Genomic DNA, 23962 nt, shown 5'->3' with positions numbered 1-23962 from the left:
CAAAAACAGCTTTATTTTTAATCCCTTTCACTTGTGACCTGGTAGGCTTACCTGCATGATCTCACTGTATTCTCACTTTACAGCCAAAACAATTGAAGTGTGGAGACTTCAAGTTACTTTCTCAATCTCACACTTAGAAGAGCTGGAGATCCAAACTGATTCCTTTCAATGCAATGTTTATTTAACACCTTTTTAGTGTCAGGTACTGTGCGGGCCACTGGGAATAGAGCAATGAGCAAAATAGTCCTCCCTCAGCCTTTTCAAAACCAGGCCTTCTTATTTTGTAGATTAGGCTCTCTGTCTACTTGGGCCAGCCCCCATGAAGCATCATTACCGTCTGAGATCTCCTGGAATGGCCAGATACTAGGGCATAGTCACTATCATTGAATTGCTCCACAAATTCTAGAGCCCAATGCCAGCAGGGGCACAACACTGCATCATTCACAGGCTGAGCATCTCTACAAATTCCTTTTGTGAAACCCTTCATTCTCAAGTTTGTGGTTACATATTGGTTGTACCACATTCACTCTATCCTCCTGTGTTTTCCTTTGCAAGAAATGAACACTGCACTTGAAATTAGATTGCCAAGCTAAAAGGTATATATGCTGGTGGTAGGCACTGAGTTGCTCATGACTGTGCGGTCTGAGGGAGAGCTGCAGAATAATTTGTACCGGGAGTGCACTGTGACTTAGAAAGATAATTAAGGCTTATTTAGTATAAATAAGCCCTTCTACTTAGTGGAGAAAAAAAAATTATAGGAATAAGACTAGACACCAATTGGGAGATAAGTTGGAAGGTTGTTGCAGAGAGTAAAACAAAAAATTATAAAAGTCTAGCCAAAGTAGAGGAAATAGGATAGAGAGTGTTGATTAGGAAAATATTTAGAGAATAAAAACTGAAGAATTTAATGGCTGACTACGTGGAAATGAAAACAGAAGAATCTAGAGTAAATTCTACATTTCTGAGTTGTACACTGTAATACTTCTTTAAGGAAGGAAGAATGGAAAATGTGACCTACTCTATTTAAAAAGTTGAGTCTGTGTGTCTATCACATATAAAGGTTGCTATTTCCCTGCTAATTTTATATTCTCACACTCAGATTCCTAGAAAATTCCATTATTTTTGTGGTTTATTCTAGTACTTATATACTCACCATGACTCTAACATCATATGTATGACTAACTCTCCATACTCTATAATACACTAACTTTCTCTCCTAAGCTTAAGATTCTTAAATCCACTTCCCTACTAAACACCTCCAGGTGAATTTCCCACAGGTAAATTAATTCAGTATGTCCTAATCTGTACTTACAGTATTTGTATCCAAAATTTTTCTCCCTGCTACATAGCACATATAAACTGTATAATCTGGGTTGGCTTCCTTTAGTTCTATAAACCCATTTTCTCATCTACAAAAGAGGAATAATGCCTACACTAGGTTATTTCTATAAAGAATAACAAGACAGAAGTATTAGCATTATGTTCTTACACTAGTAAAAGCTCAACAGTTAAAAACTGCTGATGATTGGTTCATTCAATCATTAACTCTGAAACAAATATTACTGATTTGACAAAACTAATTGTTTTGTGAAGGCACTATTATAGGTACTAAAGGTGGAGCAATAAACTAAGTAAGGCCTCAATTCTCCTACAGTTTCATTCTAATTGGGGGAAAACAAATGATAAAAAATAAATATATGATAAAGTTAATGGTATACGAGCTACAAAGATAAATAAAGCTAGCTCTGTGAATCCAGATGGGTAGGGGTTCTTTCTGGTAAAGAAATCACTGAAGGTCATTCTGAAGAGGTGACATTTGAGCAAAGACATGGTAAAGTGAAGAATGAATGGGATGAAGAGCTTTCAAGGCAGAGACTAGGAAATGAAAAGGTAGAAGTATGCTTGGTATATTTAAGGATTAGCAAGGGGTCAGTATGGCTGTTGTTAAGTGAGCAAGAGGTGAAATCCACAGGAGATAAAGTCAGAAAGGTAGCCACAGGCCAGATATTCTGGTGTTTATTTATTGCTTACTATGGATTGTCGTTTATTCTAGAAACACCAGAGGGAGGTATAAAATGAAGCTTCTTTAAAAAAACTGTTATAAAAATAATAAACAATAATAACATAACCTTGTGTAAAGAAATAATGAAAAATTATTTTTCAAAAAGTCAGAGTGATATTGTGATCAGATTAAATTTAAAATGATACTGTTTTACGGTTGTTTGGATGAACAGCACTAGCTGAATCAGATTTTATTTTTTTTCTCTGTATAGTTTGGCCCTTCTTGTACATATTGTTCTTGAATACAGCTTACTTATTCCAACATTTTTTTAATTACCAAAACTATTCTTAACAAGTGGTAAAAATTATTCATTTTAACCTACTTTAGTTTTCACTTTAAAATGCATTTGGCTCATTTTATATATTCAAGATGCAATCATGTTCTATTTTGATTATCTTCTAGGAAATTTCATAATTACAGCATGTTACATTAAAATTTTACATATATGCTTGAATCCAAGATTCCGCTCTTCCTATAAGACATTTTTATAAGAAAATACAAATCAGCTGAACTTCAATCCAATATAAAGATATTTCATTATTCAAATTAGTGTTTTGGGATGGTGATATGCAAAAATGTTAATATTTACACAAAACATTTGCTGAGGACTATAAACATAGAAATGTCATATTTCTTTTAATTGGCTACAACATAGCTACACCTCAAGAACTTTTTGTTTCTCATTAAACTTTTGTTTTAATGGGTCTCAAAATTCTGTGACAGATTTTTGGTCAAGTTGTTTCCATTAAAAAGTACTGATTTTAAAAACTAATAACTTAAAAGTGCCACACACACACACACACACACACAAAACAATAAATGGTCCACAAAACATTCTCCTTTCCTTCTGAAGATTTTATGATGCATTGTTATCATTAAACAGTCTTTTTACTATTAAACTTAAATGGCCAATTGACACAAACAATTCTGAGACCATTCTTTCACCACTGATTAAGACTGGGGTGGCAGGTTTGCAACAACTGGAGGGTGTTATGCTGAGTGAAATAAGTAAATCAGAGAAAGACATGTATCATGTTACCTGGTATAGAAGAATTTTAAAAGGGGAGAAAAAAAGGGGGGGGTGGTGGGGTGGGGTGGGGGGGGGAGGGATGGGGTGGCTGGGTGATAGATATTGGGGAGAGTATGTGCTATGGTGAGCGCTGTGAATTGTGCAAGATTGTTGAATCACAGATCTGTACCTCTGAAACAAATAATGTAATATATGTTAAAAAAAAAAAGAAGAAGATAGCAGGAGGGGAAGAATGAAGGGGGTAAATCAGATGGGGAGACAAACCATGAGAGACGATGGACTCTGGAAAACAAACTGGGGGTTCTGGAGGGGAGGGGGGTGGGGGGTTGTGTTAGCCTGCTGATGGCTATTAAAGAGGGCACGTTCTGCGTAGAGCACTGGGTGTTATGCACAAACAATGAATCATAGAACACTACATCAAAAACTAATGATGTAATGTATGGTGATTAACATAACAATAAAAAATTAAAGAAAAAAACAAAAACACAAACAAACAAAGACTGGGGTGGCAGGTATTGGGAATAATATTCATTTAGCCTTCTGAGCTTTCTGGGCAGACTTGGTGACCTTGCCAGCTCCAGCTGCCTTCTTGTCCACTGCTTTGATGACACCCACAGCAACCGTCTGTCTCATGTCAGGAACAGCAAAACGCCCAGAGGAGGGTAGTCAGAGAAGCTCTCAACACACACAGGCTTGCCAGGAACCATATCAACAATGGCAGCATCACCAGATTTCAAGAACTTGGGACCATCTTCCAGCTTTTTTCCAGAACGATGATCTATCTTCCTTTTCAGCTCAGCAAACTTGCAAGCAATGTGCTCTGTGTGACAATCCAGCACAGGTGCATATCCAGCACTGATTTGGCCTGGATGGTTCCGGATAATCACGTGAGCTGTGAAGCCAGCTGCTTCCATTGGTGGGTCATTTTTGCTGTCACCAGCCACATTGCCATGACGAACATCTTTGACAGATACTTTCTTGACATTGAAGCCCACACTGTCTCCAGGAAGAGCTTCACTCAAAGCTTCATGGTGCATTTCAACAGACTTTACTTCAGTTGTAACATTGACTGGAGCAAAGGTGACCACCATGCCAGGTTTAAGAATATCAGTCTCCACTCGGCCCACTGGGACAGTACCAATACCACCAATTTTGTAGACATCCTGGAGAGGCAGACGCAAGGGCTTGTCAGTTGGATGAGTTGGTGGCAGAATGCAATCCAGAGCTTCAAGCAGTGTGGTTCCACTGGCATTCCCATTTTATGGGTGACTTTCGATCCCTTGAACCAAGGCATGTCAGCACTTGGCTCCAGCATGTTGTTACCATTCCAACCAGAAATTGGCACAAATGCTACTGTGTCAGGGTTGTAGCCAATTTTCTTAATGTAGGTGCTGACTTCCTTAATGATTTCCTCGTATCTCTTCTGGCTGTAGGGTGGCTCAGTGGAATCCATCTTGTTAACAGGAACGATTAGTTGTTTTACACCCAGTGTGTAAGCCAGAAGGGCATGCTCATGGGTCTGCCCATTCTTGGAGATATCGGCTTCAAATTCACCAACACCAGCAGCAACAATCAGGACAGCACAGTCAGCCTGAGATGTGTATGTACTCATGTTCTTGATAAAGCCTCTGTGTCCTGGGGCATCAGTGATGGTCACATAATCCTTGCAGGTCTCGAATTTCCACAGGGAGATATCAATGGTGATACCACGTTCACGTTCAGCTTTCAGTTTATCCAAGACCCAGGCATACTTGAAGGAGCCCTTTCCCATCTCAGCAGCCTCCTTCTCAAATTTTTCGATAGTTCTTTTGTTGATCCCACCATATTTGTAGATCAGATGACCAGTAGTGGTAGACTTGCCCAAATCTACGTGCCCAATGACGACGATGTTGATGTGAGTCTTTTCCTTTCCCATTTTGGTTTAGGTTGAGTGGTGGTTTTCATGACACCTGTGTTCTGGCGGCAAACCCAATGCAAAAAAGCCACCTCAAGATCTTTTAAAGAATTGTTTACTCTTTCATTTAATTTTTTTTAATTTTAAAGATTTATTTATTTGAGAGAGAGAGAAAGAGAGAACACATGCACCTGGGGGCGGTGGAGGGGGCAGAGGGAGGAGAGAGAAAACCTCAAGCAGACTCCCTGCTGACCAAGAAGTCTGACACAAGGCTCAATCTCAAGATGCTGAGATCACGACCTGAGTCAAAATCAAGAGTTAGTTAGCCAGTTAAGTGGCTGAGCCACCCAGGTACCCCAAGAACTGCTACTCTTTTATAAGAAAATTATGTTTGTATTTCTTTGTATATAGTGTTATATACACATCCTGAAAGCTTGCTTTCATTAATACTCAAAATATTTGTAGCGACTGATCCCATAAAAACATCCAAACACTTTACTGTGGAAGGAGATACAAACACTTCCAATAATAATTTATTTAGGATTTGAATTTAGTAATATGCTGGGCAAGGAAGAGTTTTGACTCTCTGAAGAGAGTTCAGTGAGTCTCCTCAACTCTGAAGTAGAACAGTGTCATATAGAATAAGGCAGAAATACCTCCCACTTATGATAGAGTTGTAAAGGCATTTACTGATTGTTTATAGAAGGAAACTGGAAATCTATCTTGCTTATTATTATCACAGTGTGATGCTGTTTTAGCAGGCATCAAATGAGGCTCACTTCTTAAAAAGGTCTGAAATGTTAAGACTTGAGTTGGATTGGGGTCATGGAGGAGTCAGACCCATGCATCTGCACATGTGAAAAACTGAACAGGGATCTCCTTTATCATTACTTATACTCATTTAGCATCCTATAATCTAAAGGATAAAAACCCCAAGGATGTATTTCAAGATGTTATTTGGTTCAGTAACTGTTGGTCTAGTCAACAATTTTTGTTGTTATTATTTTCTGTTTTTCTGTTTTTATTTGATTTTTGGCTATAGTAAATTGGTTGCAGTTACTCCATCCCTGGTATGCTGTAGACACCTAAATGCCTTTGCACATATTATCTCCTTTGCCTTTCAATCAGTGTTAATAAATATCTATTAACAATGTGTATTTAGGGCGCCTGGGTGGCTCAGTCATTAAGCGTCTGCCTTCGGCTCAGGTCATGATCCCAGGGTCCTGGAATCGAGCCCCACATCGGGATCCCTGCTCAGTGGGAAGCCTGCTTCTCCCTCTCCCACTCCCCCTGCTTGTGTTCCTGCTTTCGCTGTGTCTCGCTGTCAAATAAATAAATAAAATCTTTAAAAAATAAAAAAAACAATGTGTATTTAATAGGTATTTATTATACATTACTTATGTGCTAAGAAATAGGATATATAATGGTGAACTAAAAATAATGACAAGATTTATTCATTCAATATGTATTTTGAATATCTACTTTGTGCTAGGCATTGTGCTATGAAGTAAAGATAGTATGATGAGCTAAACATAAATTACCACCATCATAGTGTTGAAGGAAACCAGAATGTCAGCCCTACACATGTCTTTTTGCACATAAAAATTATTTTGAGCTGAAGGTAAGTAAAAGGGAGCAAATTCAGAGTTTTCTCTGCCATCCATGTCCTCTTCTGCTTCAACCCAGAAATAAATTCTTCTTTTACTAGCGACAAACTCTTTATCAGCCAAGAGATGACACCAGAGGAATCTCAAACTAAACTTACTCCATTAGTTTCCTCTCATATATTTTCCTTACCGCAGTTTGCCACCCTTGGAAGCCTAAAACTGCTTTCCTTTGTTCTATTTTTTCTCTACAATTTATTTTTCTTTGTTGAAGATGCCATGTAAGCAAGAGTTCTATGTGACCCATTTGAGTTACTTTTCATTGAGGTTTCCCCCATATGATGTGTGATGCATGTTAATAAACCGTTTTTCTCTTGTTAATCTATCTTTTTATTAAAGAATCCCCGCTGAAAGCTACGATGTTTTAGCAGTAAAATTTTGTCTCACCTAAATATTTACATTCAAGTGGAAGTTTCAAAACTAAATGATGTAAGATAAGTCTTGTTAGGAGTATCAAAGCAAAAACTGCACTGGGCAAATTTAAACAAGGAAGGGAGATTTTTTTCAAGGGTATCATAATAGGGGAAGTAGGCCAAAACTAATATGAACTCAATTTTACTGAAACGAAGGGTGAGAGAATTTTCAAGGGTTGGAATGAACTAGTGAAAAAGTACTAGAAGATGTTTGAAAGGAGGCTGATCAGAGATATATGTGGAATACATTGAATTATTACCTGAGTTTGCAGATATTTTTCTCTGTGATTAGGCTATCTGTGTTTGCTAACTGGCTGCCATGGAAATAAGGTTCCTATCAACTTCACAGAGACTAAAAGATAGAAGTACTATCTTTCTTGAAAGGGATGTCTCCTATGTGTGTGAGAAAGATATTCCTGGGTTGTAAGTTTTCAAGAGACTTTTTCAAAGAGACTAACATGAATCTCAAAGGGGCACAGAAAGAATTCACAATTATATGTTTTCTAAATAAAATATTTTAAGAAAAGAGAGGTCTGGGGCTAGAAAGAGGAAGAAGCCTGTCTAACGTTCAGTCAAGCTGAGGTTAGTGTGAAGGCCATCTTGGTCAAGAGAAAGCAAGCAGGAGAGAGTAATGGAGAACAACTCGTCAAGAAAGAATTTTAAAGAGATGACTGAGGAGGTGAAATTGAGCAGTGGCAAAGAGATGAATATTCTAGAAGTATTCCACAGAGGGGCCAAAGTTTCTTGGCAGGGAGAAAAGAAAAAAAAAATTCTTCCTTAATGTTCCCCTTTTAACTCCCATTCTCAACATTGTCCTAACACAGCTGGAAAAATTAAGTAATTTCTCTAGTTTTCTCTTTTATATCCTGGGACTAGAGGGCAACCCTGATCATAAATACTTGACTTCTATTCCCTAGCTCTTCAACTCTGTAAGATGGCTCCATACTGAAATATATCAAAACATAAGGCTAACTTTCACCACAGTTATTTAACATAGTACTTGAAGTCCTAGACACAGCAATCAGACAACAAAAATAAATAAAAGGCATCCAAATGAGGAAGAAAGAAGTCAAACTTTCAGTATCTGCAGATGACATGATCCTCTATATAGAAAACCCAAAAGACTCCACCAAAAAAACTGCCAGAACTGATGTAGGAATCCAATAAAGTTGTAGGATACAAAATCAATGTACAGAAATCTGTTGCACTTTTATACACCAGTAATGAAGCTGCGGAAAGAGAAATCAAGGAATTGATCCCATTTTCAACTGCACCAAAACCAATAAGATACCTAGGAATAAACTTAACCAAGAGGTAAAAGATCTGTACTTTACAAGCTATAAAACACTGATGAAAAAAACTGAAGATGACACAAAGAAATGGAAAAAACATTTCATGCTTATGTATTGGAAGGACAAATATTGTTAAAATGTCTATATTACCCAAAACAATGTACACATTTAAAGCAATCCCTATCAAAATACCACCAACATTTTTCACAGCGCTAGCACAAACAATCCTAACATTTGTGTGGAACCACAAAAGACCCCAAATAGCCAAAGAAATCCTGAAAAAGAAAAGCAAAGCTTGAGGCATCACAATTCTGGACTTAAGCTATATTACAAAGCTGTAGTAATCAAGACAGTACAGAAAACCAGAATAGAAAACCCAGAAATGGACCCACAACTATAGGGTCAATTAATCTTTGACAAAGCAGGATAGAATATCCAATGGAAAAAAAGATAGACTTTTCAACAAATTGTGTAAGGAAAACTGGATAGCAACACACAAAAGAATGAAACTGGACAACTTTCCTACACCATATGCAAAAATAAATTAAAAATGAATTAAAGACCTAAATCTGAGACAGGAAATGATTAAAATCTTAGAGGAGAAGATAGGCAGTAACCTCTCTGACATCAGCTGTGGCAAATTCTTACTAGATATATCTCCTCAGGCAAGGGAAACAAAAGCGAAAATAAACTATTGAGTTCAACAAAATAAAAAGCTTCTGCACAACGAGGGAAACAATCAACAAAACTAAAATGCAACCTATGAAATGGGAGAGGATATTTGCAAATTACATATCTGATAAATGGCTAGTATCCAAAATCTATAAAGAATTTATCAAACTCAACACCCAAAAAACAAATAATCCAGTTAAAAAATAGGCAGAAGATAAACAGACATTCTTCCAAAGAAGACATCCAGATGGCCAACAGACACATGAACAGATGCTCAACCTCATTCATCATCAGGGTAATACAAATAAAAACTTGGATGAGATACCACCTCATACCTATCAGAATGGCTAGAATTAACCACACAAGAAAGAGCAGATGTTGGCAAGGATGCAGAGAAAGGGGAACCCTGTTGCACTGTTGGTGGGAAATGCAAACTGGTGTAACCACTCTAGAAATGGAGGGTCCTCAGGAAGTTAAAAATAGAACTACCCTATGATCCAGCAATTGCACTACTAGGTCTTTACCCAAAGTATACAAAAATACCAATTTGCAGGGATACATGAACTCCAATGTTTATAGCAGCATTATCAACAATAGTCAAATTATGGAAAGAGCCCAAATGTCCATCAACTGATAAATGGATGAAAAATAGGTGATATAATAGTGGAATATTACTCAGCCACCAAAAAGAATGAAATCTTGCCATTTGCAATGTTATGGATGGAGCTAGAGAGTATCATCCTAAGTGAAATAAATCAGTCAGAGAAATACAAATACCATATGATTTCACTCATATGTGGAATTTAAGAAACAAAACAACTAGACATGGGTGGTGGGGGTGGCGGGGAAGAGAGGCAAACCAAGAAATAGACATAACTACAGAGAACAAACTGATGGTTACTGGAGGGGAAGTGGGCAAGGAGGATGAGTTAAATAGGTGATGCGGATTAAGGAGTGTACTTGTGATAAGCACTGGGTGTTGTATGTAAGTGTTGAATCACTAAATTCTACACCTGAAACCAATATTACACTGCATGTTAACTGACAGGAATTTAAATAAAAACTTAAAAACAAACAATCCAACCCAAACCAACCCAAACCAACCAACCAACCAACAAACAAAAACGCAAGGCTATGGGAGAGTAAAGGGAAAGGACTATATACATTTCTTATAGGAAAGAAATGTTCTTTTATGTGTTTCACCCACTGTGTTGCCTTTCACAAGGACATAAAGTTAACTGTTAATGTCTTTAACCATTGTTACTATTTAATAACTGTTTAATCTACAGTGTCTTTAACTTACATTCAGTACAATTATTTCTGCAAAAATATTAGAATGCAATTCCATACTGCCATACATTTTTATTGCTCTTATACATTTCCAGTGATTGACAATTATATTCATAATAAAAACTTGCCTCCTCAGCCATCTCCTTATAGTAGGCTAAAAACTCCAAATCAGAACATGGATCACCCTGCCTGATTGAAAATGTAAACTGATTCATAGAATTCTTTTTCCATCTCAGAAGTATTGTTTTTTTAATCAGAACTCTTTTAATCATAGAATTTTTTAGACAATGAATAGATCATTATAATAGTGATGATCTATTCCAAACAACTGCTAACAAAGTGCTACCAAGTAGAGGTCCACTAGGTCCTTTTTTAACAAATAAATAAGCTTCATTAACATTTAATTTGTACATTAATAAGAATGAGATACTTGAATATTCTCTCAGGTATGTTAAATATTTCTCATGACATTTTATTTCCTTATTATTAAAATGGTTTCTTTTTTTATACAAAACTAAGTGGGGGAAAGTAAACTCTAGTCATAAAACTCCAATGCAGTGAGTTTTATTATTACTCCCTCTCCCTCATAAACACCACACAGTGATTTTTCAAAAACGGGCTTTTGGACTAGCTGGATTTATAAAGTTGAATGCTTTATAAATAACCTGGATAAAGAATGGAAAAATTTCATAAGGAGTAATCATACAAATTAGTTTATATGATTACTGCTCAGTTTAAATAGTAATAATTTTAGGGAAAAAAGTAATATCTGTCTCTCATAGTCATATTTTTACTGCAACAGATATGTACTTTTATCTTTCAATAAAGTAAAAATTTTAAATTTAAGCAAAATCCTGATTAGGGTGAAAGTGCATAGTATGGACAGCAACTGATTGAGAAGTCCTTAATTGTTCTATTTTTTTTTTTAAGAAACTAGATTAATGAAAATTAGTTATGGTAGAACATAAATTAATGAAGCCTTATTCAGATGTGAGTTAACTGTTTGTTTTCTTTAAAATTTTGCTACTACTATGTGAACAGATAAAAGAATCTGATATTATAAAATTCCTTGTTTAAAACTATCTTTAATTATACTATAATTTAAACACAGAAATAATTTCCAATGAAATGGAAATTGTTCTTCACTAAAAAATGAAGAGCTGAAAAATTAACGTTAGCTGGGCGCCTGGGTGGCTCAGTTGGTTAAAGGACTGCCTTTGGCTCAGGTCATGATCCTGGAGTCCCAGGATCTAGTCCCGCATCGGGCTCCCTGCTCGGCGGGGAGTCTGCTTCTGCCTCTGACCCTCCCCCCTCTCATGTACTCTCTCTCTCTCTCATTCTCATTCTCTCAAAATAAATAATAAATAAATCTTTAAAAAAATAATAAAAAATAAAATAAAATTAACATTAGTCAACATTATTTAAACACTGAGAATGATTTTTACAATTTAATAATTTGTTAATTTTAGTTCACATTTTTAAATAAGTAAATGCATTCACAATTTATTAGAAACAATTGTGTTTATTCATATGTAATGTGTTCTCAAATTATTTTGCAACAATAGTATTCTTTGTTATCTAAATACTGGGTTGATATGGCCACCAATCACAGAGTTTTCTCTCTGTGAGGATTTGCTTATTTCTACCTTGTCAAGGATAAAAATCCCCAATTGCTATGCATTATCATCAGTGTAGGGTACAAAATAAAGGCACTGTGTAGCAAGGAGGAAGCGGTCAATATCTCATTAGTCCTGCTGAACAAGATTTACACTGCAACACTTCCTCAAGCTTCAGTCTATAAATTATGTAGAACTGTTACTCCCCAATTCGGTGACATATTCGGGGCTGCTATTTAAAAGGTAGGCAGAACAATCCTTTTATGTAAATAATTTAACTAGAGGTCTGGGTTCTGAGAAAGCAAATTTTAACAGGAACATTTTATAGGTATGTTAATGGATGAAAGTATTTTCTATAAAATCATATTCTATGATGGTAGATATACGTTTGTAAGTCTTTTTAAGACAATAATGAGTTTAGCATTTATTTTATTTAAAACAAAGAATTGATAAATATTTTGAATACCTTGGGCTGTACCTAGACCTTAAGTGTTCATATGTTCTTCAGTAGCCTGGATTCTGCACCCCCCACCCCAAGGACTTAAAAATAGTAACATGATGTAAAGCTCATTTTATTAAAATAACAAAAATACTTTAAAATAAGCAAAATAATAGTTTCCTAGAGAAAGTATAGGAATTTATTACATATATTTTATAGTCTAGATAGGAATGATTTCATAGACATCATTTGGACTAATAAGTTAGTGGGACCTGAACTTGACTGTTGGTACTTATATCTATTAAGGGAAGTGAAGGTGAGCACATTACTTAAGCTTTCTGATGCTCAGTTCACTCATCTAACAAAAATGGTATAACAGTAATTTTTATTTACCATAAACTTGTGAAAAACTTAACATATGTGCATTAGGATGCCTCAAAGAATATGCACCTCTAAGTGTATAGACTATTGCTGTTTGATTTTTATTCTTGGTTTTAACACATGCATTCACCATTACATATTTGTAATGACATAATAATGGCATCATTAATTTAATCTCTTCAGCCTCATATTAATCACACCACCACCCTATTCACAAACTTTTTCTTAATTTCTTTAATCAAGGGTTTGAGGGCTTTTACTATTTTTCTATTTTTTTAATAAATCTATTTTTTTATTTCCCCTTACTATTTCCCTTCCCCCGAACATACATTCCTGTCAAACTATGTGACCTCATATTTCTTAGATATTTCTTCCTCCTTGCCTTTATGCATGTCATTATTTCCTCATTCTGAATTACCTTTCACTCATTGCTGATCTAGCCTATAAAAATTTCTCATCTTCTAAGAATCAGTCAAATCCTACATATAATTTTTACTGACCCTCATCTTTCCCTTTCCTTATGGTACATTATGTATATAGTATTTACAAAGACCACATAATAAATTGGTTTATTTTGCAAATTGTATAAATTTTATATCTACTTTCTTAAATTATAAATGATATTATGGCTCCCAAACCACTTTATGGATCTTTATAACCCTAAACTCTAGTGTGTATAGTGTGTGTGTGTGTGTGTGTGTGTGTGTGTGCGTGTGTATGTGTACTTTTTCTGAAGAGTATTGAGCTTACCTGAAGCATGTTTTGCTAACAGAAATGAATCAGTTCTCAAAGAAAATCAGATAATTTGATCTTTTTTCCCCCATTAAACATAACACTCAAGTATAGAATTCATATTGCAATGCGTAATGGTATTGTAGTCAAAGTTTTCTGTAACATGATTTCTGACAATTTAGAAAGCAATTTGTAAATGCAACAGAAATAATCTTGAAACAATTTTTAAATTATTTTTTCATATTACAAAAGGTTAAGATAAAACTTTGTTGAGATATAACTTATTTATTGAGTTATAACTTTATATACTTGGAATACCAAAACAGACATTTATTGAAGGTATTCTATAAATGAAGGTGCAGAACACCTTTACAAGGCTTTATTATGGAACAATTATAAACTAACACTGAGGTTAACAAAACATTTGCTTAAGAGTACTTAAAAAGAAACCAAAAACTTACTAATACTCAGTGAGCCAATGTCACTAAATGGCTTCAAGGAAAAGGAGTCATTTTAAAATTAATATATTGCCTAACCTATAATTTAGACAAAAAACAGAAAGGAACATGAAAATATATTCAGACTGATGCTTTTTGCAAAAAGAATCTGGCAGCAACATCCTGCACCAGGTGGAGTTTATGTAGGTTCCTCCGGGGCCAGAAGCCAGGAGAGGATAGCAATAATCTAATCCTGAAATAACAAAAGCATGGATGACCATTTCAAGGTCTAATTCAAATAGACATGATTACTAACCTAATAGGGATTCCTTTATGTGAAAGACAGAGTACCTTCCTTAGAAGACTAAATAGTTTAAAACAAAATAAATACAGGAAATGGAGGAAGCAATAATAATACTTTATAATTATTCATTTTTATCAGTAATTGAAACATTTAGCTCAATAAAAGAAAAACTTAAAAAAAATAAATGATATTATAAAACATATTAAGACAAAAAAGGAACATATTACAGCTTCAATTATTTCTGTAAATATTCTTCCACAGTCCATAGTGAATATATATCATATACTGTAGGTAAACTGTCTGGCTAAATTATGGGAATCAGACAAATACAAAGTACTACTGACCATTATTTTTTTTTTAAGATTTTATTTATTTATTTGAGAGAGAGGGAGAGTGAGAGGAAGCATGAGCAGAACAGAGCAGAGGTAGAGGGAGAAGGAGACTCCCTGCTGAGCTGGGAGCCTGAGGTGGTGTTCCATCCCAGGACCCTGGGAGGCAGACGCTTAACTGACTGAGCCACCCAGGCTCCCCATGACCATTATTTTTACTATCTGATTGGAATCTAACTCCACTAGAAATATTTTGAAATGTACAAAATAAGCAATATATTAAAGTGATGAATTAACAGTTAACAATGAAATAATACTTGTAATAAAATGAAAAATCATATTTTAAAAATCCCATCTTAGACTGAATAAAGAAGAGAATAAAAGAAAGACCCATATTGCCAATAGGAAGAGTAAAACAATGACTGCATGTATGTATGAATGATATATGAATAAATGATATGAATTAGGGGTTATATATGTTATACTCTATGACCACCATCAAAAGTCAAGTTAAGCTCAAAGAAAATAAAAGTCAGCCTCAACATAGTTGTTTTGTGTTGTTAGCAGTGTTGGTACTTAAACAGGATTTTATATTTACAACATTTTTAAACCTTGAATTTCTGTTCAGTTGAGGCTTTATTTTCACTTCTCAGTTCATTCAAACCAGGTTGTTTGATCTCCCTCTCACTCTCTCTCCATGCACAGACATACACACAGGACATATAATTATATAATCAGTTTATCATAACTGAAAACGGTTAACTTTGATATTTAACATGTTATGTTTATCTATAGTTCCATGAGTTCACACTAAATAAGACTGAGCTGATAGGGGGATCCTGGGTGGCTCAGTCGTTAAGCGTCTGCCTTCGGCGCAGGTCATGATCCCAGGGTCCCAGGATCAAGTCCCACATCGGGCTCCCTGCTCGGCGGGAAGCCTGCCTCTCCCTCTCCCACTCCCACTGCTTGTGTTCCCTCTCTCGCTGTGTCTCTCTCTGTCAAATAAATAAATAAAATCTTAAAAAAAAAAAAAAGACTGAGCTGATAGATCTTTCAATGCGTGGCTAGCATTCTGAAACTTATGTCAGTCTGTAGGCTGATGTGCCACACTGGGGCCATGTTGAAGGAATGGAAATGTTTACACCCAGAGCTTTAATGAATCCTGATAATACATATCTGTTGATAGTCCACAGAGTCCTAAATGAAGTATTAATATCTAGCTATTTGATAAACTTATGAAATTTGCCCTTTCCTTGGAGATTAAGCAGTCAAATCATGAATTAGAGTCTTGGAAAACTAGTAAGTGAATTTGTCATAAAATTTGCTAAAATACCCATAATAAATGATGGTATAAAATATCCAAATATTTACATGACTAAATTAAAAATATATATATTTATCTATTCTTTCCTCAAGAAAATATACACCCTGTTCTATTCAACCATGACTAATAAAAATTTCTATTCATGAAACAATCAATTTGTAAACAGGGATTACAAGATTGTGAATACAGATCAAAATCTTAATAGATGCTTGACTCCTCTATTTAGTGAATATATCAGAGTCATTTTAATGATTCACAAAGGAATAGTTTTATACTTCCCTCTGAATTTTATATGAGACAACTTGAGGACCAAAATATGGATTTTTATTAAGGCTATACTGAGTTTAGCACTAAAATACAAAGAAAAACTGCATGTAAAAATAGCTATTTCTACAGAAAGTGGAGGCAGAGGAGGAGGAAGAGGAGTAAAGGACCAGCCAAGTTCAAGCACATAAGCTCAGGAAGAACTGAAGAGAAGTTTACAGAGGAAAGTGGTTCAAATATTCCCTTCTGGATTGTTGTAATAAAGTCATTAAAATAAATTGCTCCTGGAGGAAAAAGCAGGTCTTTGATCTAAACCTAAATTTAAAGTCTATAAAGGTATAGGTGGATTATATTTTGGAAGCAAGATTAAGAGACTGTCAAGAAACAACCAAAAAACTTTTGGCAAATATTTAGTGTTGGAAAAGGAGAGAATCTTATCTTATCTATTCATATTAGCAAAGAAGCAAGATTTCCTGACCCTAGAGACAGTCTCTGATACAGACATACAGGGTCCTCTCCCTTAGCTTTTGTCAATAATTTTTGAACCTAAAGACCTTCAGATTTATTATCAAAAGAACATTTTAAAAGAGCATAATCTTCTAGTTTAGGGAATCTTGTGTTTGAAATATTAAAAAGTAACAGAGCACAATAAATTGTCATCACTGATCTACTAACTGCCTTTAGCAGCTAAGCAGCAGAACTGTCCATATGTAGGAGCTTTACTGGGAACTACTACAAACTTCAGGGCTGTCATCAATCCACATACCTACCCTTCAAGCCAGAGAAGAATAATGCTTTCTTCTTTTCCATCTTCCAAATACCATGTAAGTACATTGTTTTAACAAAATCTAAACCACAGTTTTGCTAACAACACTGCTTGGAAACATGACTGTAGTTTGCCAGTGTGTATGAGAATAGGAAAAAAAATTCAGGAAGACATAGATGATCATTTAATCAAAATACAGTATACAGAATTACTTGGTCATTAGTCATTAATCAGCGATCTGAAAAAATACAGCTATAAAAATGACAAAATGTAGATGCTGGATGTGAGAACTTCTCTTTGTCTAGCAGGGCATATTGACCAGTATCTGGAGAGGAAGAGCCTGAGAAAGTGAAGAACACCAAAAGTAGATTTATAATTTTTACTAAAAACACTTTCAACTACTTAAATATTTTCCTAGGACTGACATTCACTCTTTTCTCAGTGAATCAGCCATGAAAGAGAGTAAGCACATTCATATGTAACAAGAGTATGTACATATCTGGAGAATCGTGGCGAGATATATTTACTGAGGTTGAGAAGTAATTAATAATGATTGGGTCATATTACAATCATATGATTTATTAAAAATGAAAAAATCATTGAAATTTAGAACATAAATTATCTTTGAAGATCAACTATTCTAACCATCTCACTTTAAAAATAAAAATAAAAAACACTGAGGCTCAGAGAAGTGTCTTGATACCACATATCTAGTAATTAGAACAATGTATACCAACTTTGTGCCCTTATTCCTAATATTCTGCTCTCTTTATGATCCATTTTTAGGTTATGCAGTAGACAAGCTTTGTTTTTATCCATTCAGCATCCATTTTTCTGCTTCTAGTAGTATCCCCACCTTGGTTTGAAAATATCCATATTCTCGTTGTATATATTCCTTATTGAACCATTAAACAAGCTGGCAGATAACCCTCCTCTCCACCAAATTATATACACCTCACAAAGCCAAGCTAACTAGAATCTCTTATCCCTTAAATTTAATCAGTAGTAAGGTATACAGGCCTGGAAAAAAAAAATAATTAGGAATCCATTTCTACAATGGTATTCTAAAGAGATTATGCATTAAATTCTGCTACCTAGCTCATTTCCTATTTAAAAATGGCTATTTTTTCCTTTAAATTCTGTGACATAATTCACTTAATTAAAAAAATTCTTTTTTGCTTACAGTAGGCATTATAATTATTGTTATTTACAATCAATCCTAATCATACAGAAATTGTTACCAAAGAATGGATGCTAAGAACAGATGGTCAGGGATATGCTAATGATTTAGCAACGTGCAGTAAAAGAGTGAAATTCCAGTTCAAGTTCTAGAATGGGCTTAAGAATGTGTGAAATGCAACTGGAGAGTACCTTGGAATATTCATGAGACTTAGAGACCTCTGAATTCCTGCTTCCTTCTCCTCCACAGTTCATAAACCTGTTCCTTCCTTGCTAGATAAAACTAAGAAGGCCTTTTAGGGCCCAACCCTGTTTATTACTATGCAATTACCACAAGCTCTTGATCTCAGTATGTGTGTAGCGTAGTAATGAGATAGAATTATGTAATCACTGAAAGAAAATTGAGCCATTTTAATAGGCAGCTGGAACTACATGGTAATCATAGCTACAAAAATGGTCCAAATAGCAGAAATCTCTACATATGTATAAATAATTTGTGTAAGTCCTCTATCCCCACTGAAAGTTGAAAGAAAAACAAATATTTTTGTGAACCTAGCTCTGATTTGAGACACTGTATGAGATCATTCCAATTACAATTTTTATGCTTACTTCATAGACCAATAAGCACCTATGAAAAGGCCCCTTTTATAAAATCACAAGTGCATATTTTGAAATATTTTCTTAAATTTGTCAAAAGTGTCTTATGGTCATTAACCCAGTTAACTGCATTTTTTTTTTACATTAGTTTCAGGCATACAAGATAATGAATATAATGATTCAAAAAGTCTATACATTACTCAGTGCACATCAAAATAACCGTACTCTCTGTCCTCTTTACCTTCCCCCTTCCCCCACACACCCCCCTATGGCAACCACCATTTTGTTGTCTGTATTTAAGTCTTTTTTTGTTTGTCTCTTCCCGCCCCCCCTTGTTTGTTTTGGTTCTTAAATTCCACATGAGTGAAATTATATAGTATTGGTCTTTTGCTGACTTATTTCACTTAGCATATACCCTCTAGGTCCATCCATGTTGCAAATGGCAAGATCTCATTCTTTTTTATGGCTGAGTAATATTCCATTGTATATATACACTACATTGTTTTTATCCATTCATCTATGGATGGACACTTGAGTTGCTGCCATACCTTGGCTATTGTAAGTTGTGCTGCAATAAACATAGGGATGCATATATCTTTCCAAGTAGGTGTTTTTATTTTCTTTGGCTAAATACCCAGTAGTGGAATTACTGCATTTATGGTAATTTTATTTTTTTGAGGAAATTCCATACTGTTTTCCACAGTGGTTGCACTAATTTGCATTCCCACAGATAGTGCATGAGAGTTCCTTTTTCTCCACATCCTTGACAACACTTGTCACTTCTTTTTTATTTTAGCCATTCTGGCAGGTGGTATCTCATTGTGGTTTTGATTTGCATTTCAAATGCAAATGATGATTTGTGATGTTAAGCATCTTTTCATATGTCTGTTGACCATTTGTATGTCTTCTTTGGAAAAATGTCTGCTCAGGTCCTCTGTCCATTTTTAATCAGATTATTTGTGTGTTTTTTGGTGTTGAGTTGTCAAAGTTCTTTATATATTTTAGATATTAATCTCTTATCACTATATCATTTGCAAGTATCTTCTCCTATTCACTAAGTTGTCTTTTGTTTTGTTGATGGTTTGTTGTGCAAAAGCTTTTATTTAGATTTAGTCCTAACAGTTTAACTTTGCTTTAGTTTCCTTGCCTGAGGAGATATATCTTAGGAAACAGTTTCTATTGCTGATGTCAAAGAAATTACTGCCTATGTTTCTTCTAGGAGTTTTATGGTCTACATTTAGGTCTTTAATCTATTTTGAGTTTATTTTTGTTTACAGTGTAGAAAAATGGTCCAAAGTTATTCTTTTGCATGTAGCTGCCCAGTTTTCCAAGTACCTTTTGTTGAAGACAGTCTTTTCCTCATTGTATATTCTTGTCTCCTTTGTCACAGATTAATTGACCATACAACCATGGATTTATTTCTGGGCTTTCTATTTTTTTCCATTGACCTATGTGTCTGTTTTTATGTCAGTAGCATACTGTTTTAATTATTACAGTTTTGTAGTTTATTTTGAAAACTGGAATTGTGATACCTACAGCTTTGTTCTTCTTTCTCAAAATTGTTTTGGCTATCCTGGGGTCTTTTGTGTTTAGGTAACTGCACTTTTGAGGAAAGCAAAATACCTAAATCTTTTTAGGGAATATTGGATATTACTTCTGACCTTACTTGAATCTTTAAGAAATATGGATACCATTGCTATCCTTGAAGCAGAATGATGCATTATAGGGATCAGATGACAGACATAGCTTGATATCACAATGAAATCCTTTAGCTATACATTTTTCCTTCCATTCTTGGGTACATAGTAGGAAAAGATATATTCAGCCCTTAGAATAATTCTAGCTTTAAAGTATCAGTTGTGGGGATTAAATAGAAGACAATGACTCTTTCACTCTCTACCATGTATATTCCTGCATAGCTACTTGAAACATTCAGAAAGTAAAGATTTTCCAAAACTCAGTAAGTCAGTGACTCCAACTATAGCTGCTGTTTCAGATACGGAATTCTTATAAATTAATATGGCCTCTGTCTCCTGGTATATAGTTATTAGTTTGGCAGATGCTTTTATCTGCATGGGAGAAACATATACACTAGATATTAGTATGGATTGATCAAATAAGCTGAGTCAGTTATACAGAAAGAAAGGATTTATTATAGATATTAAATCTTATGCACTTATAGGAGCTAGTGGAGAAGTCTTTAAAAGACTGTTGCCTCTGCATACCATATTGCAGTTTAAGTCACCATAGTTAAGCCAGGTTGGGAGTCATGATGTGAATGGCAGGGAGCATGGAAAACTGGAATCTACAAAGAAAAATGGGAACCCAAACAATATGGAAACTTCAAGGACAAAACAGGATGTCAAAGGAAAAACTGGAACTCATGTATGTCTGGTGGAATTATGGAATTGGCTCATATTATTTCATGAGAGGAAAATGTTAAATTTTAAGAATTTGTTGACACAGTTAATATCACACTGATATTGAAATAGGCCATGATGAGACAATTTTCACCATGAAAATTGGCAAATTCTTCCAATTAGTGATTTTATTTTCTGGAAAACCAACTTCTAAGTGTTTACCAGTACAACATTCCACTTACCTCTGACCACCTACAATGACAAAGATGCTATTGACCCATATTGCACCCTTCACCACAGAGCAGCACAACTGCCTAGCCTGGAACTCAGCAAAGCTGAAAAAGAAAATCCGTGGGAGCTAGAGCTACAATCTGGGTGATGTCACTGTCAAGCAAATAAGCCAGCAAAAACATGTATCTCAGAAAAGGTGAATACCATAAAAATAGCTGCTGCTTCACCTCTTCCTCCAAATCTAGCTCAATTTTTCCATATCATAAACCATACTTCAGAAATATTCAGGGAAATGAATTCTAAAATATAGCTCCAAATTAGCTAAGTTGACAAAACACAAAGCCACCACACAGCCAGACACAATATATTGTCACTTGTCTGGAACAGCTATAGCTTTTTTTCATTGTCAACTCTGAATCTGCACAATTTTGCAAAATGTGCTAATTATCTACCATGCTGATGATATTGTGTTGATAGGATCTGAAAAATGTGTACTTAGATTCGTAACTAAGGGTCTCAAAATAAGACCTCTTGGTGACCTGATCTCAACTTACAAATAATATTGTGGTTTGAGTTTTATTCTTAATTCATTTCCCTTTCATAGTACAATAAGCCACACATTTGCAGTTTCATGGTGAGTGGAAGATACTTCTACTTTCCAAAACCATAATTTCAGCTAGGCCATGGAACTTGCTTTAGCCAATGAGGGGAAAGCATCTGCATAAAATAAGTGTGGATGTGTGGATTTAGTAGTTCCATGCTTCTGCTATTGAAATGTGAAAGAAACACCCCAGACAGCCACGTTCCAATCCCTGAAGACTGGAGCCGAGGCCAGGTGAGCCCAGCTGAGGCCAGCTGAGCTCATAAAAATTACAGCTAACCTGTAGATATATGACTTGAAGGAGAACCCTGTTAGATGACCTGGAGAGCTACAGAAAAGAGGATAAAAGAGGATAAAGGCTTATTATTGGCTATCAGTGAATTTTCAATAATTTGTTAATAAGCAATATTATAACAGGAGTTAACTAACACAGCTACTTTGTAAAGAGGGTTTGTTTTTTGTTTTTGTTTTTGGTGTAGAAAACATTTCTTTTTTTCATTTTTTAATTAATTTATTTTTTATTATGTTATGTTAATCACCATACATTACATCATTAGTTTTTGATGTAGTGTTCCATGATTCATTGTTTGCCAAACATGTATGGATTAAATATATATTTGATAAAATTTGATTATGCCAATTTGAATACAGACAAAAAAATCCATTCAAAATGTTAAGAGTGAGATTGCTTTTAGGTATGTATTATTTAAAAATTGATGGCTTACTTACTGAGTCATTCCCAAAATTCAAATTCAGGACTACTACCAGTGAACCCCATAAGTATAAAGAATTGAATAGCCATCTTTCCAGGAGAGTGTGGAACAGAACATGCATGAAACTGATGTCAAAGATCTATACCTGCAAAAGCCTCTGTTGTACATGTTCTTCCTGTACAAGGAAGGATATAACTTCTGGTACCTGAAAATATATAACTAGTATATAACTATCACCTCAACATTCAGTGGGTACCTTCTGCCTTGAAAGCAAGAATATACTCTTTCATTACGTTTTTTTAAAGATTTTATTTATTTATTTGAGAGAGAAAGAGAACAGGAGAAGGAGGAGGGGCAGAGGGAGAAGCAGACTCCCCACGGAGCAGGGATCCAGATGTGGGGCTCAATCCCAGGACCCTGGGATCATGACCTGAGCCAAAGGCAGACGCTTAACTGACTGAGCCACCCAGGTATCCCACTTTCATTACTTTTTTGTATTATTCTCATTTTTTGATCCTGAAATTAGTGCAAATAGCATAGTAAATAATTTTTCTCAAATCTTATAAAGATTTATAGTCCCTTAGGACTGCTAATAACATATGACCACAAACTAGGTGGCTTAAAATAGTAGACATTTATTTTTGCATAATTCTGGGTGCTAGAGGTCTGAAATCAAGGTATTGACAGGACAATGGGCTCTCTGAAGACTCCAGGGAAGAATTATTCTGTTCCTCTCCCTAGCTTCTGGTGACTCCCAGAGATCCTTGGCATTCTTTAGCTTGTGACTGCCTTCCAAACTCTGTTCCTATATTTACATGGTTCTCTCCTCTTGTTATAAGGACAGCAATTATTGGATTTAAGGCCCCTAATCCAGTATGATCTCATCTTAACTAATTACATCTGATAATATACTATTTCCAAATTAAGATCAAATTCTGAGGTTACAGGTAGACATGAATTTTTGGAAAACACTATCCAACCTCCTACAGTATGCCCCCTGATCCTCTGCAATTCACATCCATCCCACATTCAAAATAAATTCACTTCACCTCAACATGTCCCAAAGTCTTAACCCATTCCAGCATTAACTCTAAGTCCAAAATTATATCTAAATACATCAATTGAAAATATTCCAAATATCTTCATCTAAATCATACATGGGGGAGCCTCTAGGTATAATCTGTCCTAAAGCAAAATTTCTCTCCCTCTGATATTTTAAAACTAGAAAACAAGTTGCTAACATTCAAAATATAATGGTAAGACAGACATAGAATAGGCATTCCCATTCAAAAATGAAGAAAATAGAAGGAATACATGAATCATTTCTCTAAAATAAGTTTATAACCAAGCCAAGTAAGACCATGGAATATAA

At 35.1% G+C, this 23962-nt stretch overlaps 1 pseudogene; it reads right to left on the bottom strand.

Annotated features, from left to right (window-relative positions):
* Nucleotides 1-3594: 3594 nt before the first annotated feature.
* LOC112826634 (elongation factor 1-alpha 1 pseudogene) lies at nt 3595-5057 on the bottom strand (annotated as a pseudogene).
* Nucleotides 5058-23962: the final 18905 nt, after the last annotated feature.

This window comes from Callorhinus ursinus, unplaced genomic scaffold (assembly GCF_003265705.2).
Source record: "Callorhinus ursinus isolate GAN/ISIS: 27379988/994484 unplaced genomic scaffold, GSC_fseal_2.0 scaffold7, whole genome shotgun sequence".
In the NCBI taxonomy this organism is placed as follows: Eukaryota; Metazoa; Chordata; class Mammalia; order Carnivora; family Otariidae; genus Callorhinus; species Callorhinus ursinus.
Note: the sequence above shows the minus strand (reverse complement) of the source record. Positions and strands in the feature narration are given on the sequence as shown.